Below are 3,662 nucleotides of genomic sequence, written 5' to 3'. Positions count from 1 at the left end.
TACCGCGATTTCGCTGGAAGCGGGTGCAATTTTTCAAATTAGCACCCGCTCCCGGCGAAATCCTGCGGTTGTCCTTATGACAAATTTTTAATTATATATATAAACCACGTCTCACAACCGTGAGATAGGTGGTTACAATCTGTAAAGGAATCAATACGACGATCCAGCAAAAGCCTCTTGCGCCCTAAGAACACGGAGCGACCCAAGGACAACCGCCTTCTGCATTTTTCCCGCAAGTGTTCTAGCATATTTTTGACACGCAGGGATGCTTTTTAGGCCATTAGCAAGTGAAAGCTTGGCACCTCCAAGAGCGCCGATGATAAGGACGATCAATTTAACAGAATATTCCGGGTACAATCGTTGCAACTCCCTTATAAGGTCTCGATACCTCTCTTTCTTTTCATTCTCCTTGGTTATGATGTTTTTGTCAGCTGGTGCCGAAAATTCGATAATGAACATGGTTCGCTTTTCGAAGTCAAGAAGAACCATGTCAGGCCTCCAGTGAGCAACAGAAACAATTGTCGAACATATAAAGTTCTAGTATATGCGGCACTTCTCATTCTCGACAAATGACTTAATTTCCCTAGGAGCATTTAGAGGAGCGATATTAAGGTTAATGCCGTAGGAGTCACAGAGATGGTAATAAAGCACTCTTAGTGTCGCATTGTGCTTTTTAATGTAGGTCGTTCCCGCGTGAGTTGGACAACTAAATAGTATGTGATCTAAATGCTCGGCATGTGCATGGCACGCCCCGCAGCTATCATCGGGAATGTCTTGGCTCAAAATGTGGAGACGATATGTTAAGGTGGAAATGACACCATCTTGGCATGCACAAATTAAACCCTCCGTACCAGACTTCAATCCGGGCGATTTAAGGAAAGCAAACGTTAGCTCACAAGACATTGACCAATCCTTCACATTTCTGTGGAAGATACCGTGCATCCTCTTATCGAGGAGCTGTTCACGAAAGTTTTTCTCTTGTGCTTTCTTAATCCGGGCTTTCAGGAGTGAGTACTCGAGTTAGATAAGATTTGATGCATCTTGCTCACCCCTAATACTGAAGTCAAGTCCGAGAGCTTCAGCAGCCTCCTCCGCTGCTTTGTACAGAAACGCTCCTTTTCCCACTTTTTCGTAATTCCTGACCATTTTAAGAAGAGGGTCTCTTCCATTTGCAACTCTATGTACTGTACCCAGAATAATCATGTTGTGAAGACATTCAAGACTCAATATTCCGCGACCCCCTTGTAGGCGTGATATGTACAGTCGCGGAACGGAAGAATTAAGATGCATGCTTTTGTTTATGTGCATAACCTAACTTGTCCCGATATCAAGAGATCTGAACTCGTTCTTCGTCCATGGAACTACTCCAAATGAATAGAGTAGTAACGGGACGGCAAGCACATTCGTTGCAGATACTTTGTTCCTCGCCGACAGTTCGGAAGACCAAATCTGTCGGATGAGACGTTTGTATCTGCTTCGGAGAGTATCCTTTATAGATGTCACATCCTGAATGCGGCTCTGTGGCACACCCAGGTATGTATAAGTCTCTCCAGCGCAAAGGTGTCATATGGCGCGTCTATCAACGAGCTCAGGATCTTCAGGGATGCCATTAAGTTTTCCTCACTTCAAATAAACCTTGGCGCATTTGTATAACCCAAATTCCATTCCAATTTCCTTAGTATATCGTTCGACAATCCCCAGAGGTAGATGCATTTGCTCTCTGTTTTTAGTATAGATCTTAAGATCGTCCATGTAAAATACATGACTGACCTTGTACTTTCGATCTGCAGGTTTGCCGCACAAGTACCCGTCGGAATGACGAAGTGCTAGAAATAGTGGCAATAATGTAAGGCAAAAGAGGAGTGGGCTCATGGTGTCGCCCTAAAAGACACCTCTCTGAAAGGTGACCTTGTTAGTTGTCACACGATTTTTTCCAGATGAGATAGTAAATCTGGTTTTCCAAAGCGGCATCAATCTCTCTATGCACCTTACTATTTGCGGATGAACCTTTAAGATTTCCAAAAGACAGATAATAAGTCTATGGAAGGTCGAATCGAAAGCTTTCCGATCATCTTTGCAGACACATCTATCGATGAGCAGGTTCTCCTGGCATCCGGCTACGCCTTTCTTTGAGCCCCGTTGTTCATACATTTCTTGCCACACAGGTTCAATTGCCCGAACAATCCTATCGTTTAGGATAGCTGTCAATATCTTATAAAGCGTGTTCAGACAAGTTATTGGCCTGTAATTCTTCGGGTCAGCTAAGTTGCCTATTTACGGCAGAAGTATTGTGCGCCCTTCCACCAACCATTCTGGAATCGGCTCTCCCGACTTCAAATATGAGGTGAAAATACGGGCCAAATGCTGATGGGTCGAAGAAAACTTCTTCCACCAGAAGGTTTTGATACAATCTGGTGCCGGTGCGGAATAGTTGTTCATCCCTCTTAATACTTTTTTCACCTCCTCGGTAGTGATGGGTGGGCATTCTTTATCAGGTGTTATGAGGGCAACACATAACTCCTTGAAGCTCTTTATATTTTCTGAGTCTTCGTCCAGTCTATACTGAACTTCGTAGACTTCTCTCCAAAATACTTCGACCTCCTCTGGTTTGGGTGGGTGTTCGACAGTAACTGGAGGGTCTTGGAAGAGTCGAGATGAGTCAAAGAGAAACTGTTGATTTTCTCTGACCCACCTCTCCCTCCGCTCTAGACTTCTCTTAGCGTCAGTTAGTATCCGTATTCTCTCAACAATATGCTGTCTGATGGTCAGCAGCTTTGACTTGTTAAGTGTGTGATAACGGGTCTAGAGTTCGCGCGCGAACTTTCGAACCTTGGCGGTAAAATTCCTGCCAGATGTGATGGAGTAAATCACACACTGAATGCGGGACGCGTACTGTCTTGCCCAGCCTATCTTTATGGCAAGTTGATGCTTTCGTTTTTTGGTCTTATGATCAGCCGTTGGTTTCGTTTTACGTTTCGCATCGGCCAAAGCTCTCGCTGCATTATACACACAATAATTTATAGCCCAGAGGTCGGATTCTCCGGAAAAATGTCCACGAAGCTCGTCATTCATTTCAGCCAAATCTTTAGGCTTGAGAGAAACCTTGGTGTTGATGTTTCTCTGGGTGGTAAAGCATCGCTCTTCATCTATTGGATGCCTGCCTGCGGTTGGTCTTAGTGTCGCCTCTCTTTCCCTGTTGCCGGCTTGTTCTAGCTGTGGTAGAGTAGGCGTTCCGCTTACATAACCACTTTTACGGAGTAGTTCAGCATGGTTTCGCAGACGTTGCTGCGAAAAGTGCGATAGCTCCGGGTGTTTCTCGCACCACAGAGCGTGCAGCCGTGCCATGTAACCCCGTTCAGAGGCCACACTCGCATCGTAGCACTCTAGCAAGTCGTGAATCAGTCGCTCCGTCCACCCAAAGGTTGCGAGATCCCGCCGATTCAGCGCATTGAATCCATTTTCATTGGCTCCCCCAGCTCTAGATTGGTCGGCATTGTTGGCCGACCTATTGTCGGGAGCCCTGCGCGTTCTGTTGTTTTGAACCACACTTACTACATCTTTGTTTAGTGTTGTTATTGTTGTTCCCACGAGAAGCTAGGGAAAGGGGTTCGTCCATCCTTGTAGAGTCCCGCATGCAAAGATAAGGCTGCGTACTCTGAGAG

This window comes from Belonocnema kinseyi, chromosome 8 (assembly GCF_010883055.1).
Source record: "Belonocnema kinseyi isolate 2016_QV_RU_SX_M_011 chromosome 8, B_treatae_v1, whole genome shotgun sequence".
NCBI lineage: Eukaryota > Metazoa > Arthropoda > Insecta > Hymenoptera > Cynipidae > Belonocnema > Belonocnema kinseyi.
This window is presented reverse-complemented; position numbering follows the sequence as displayed.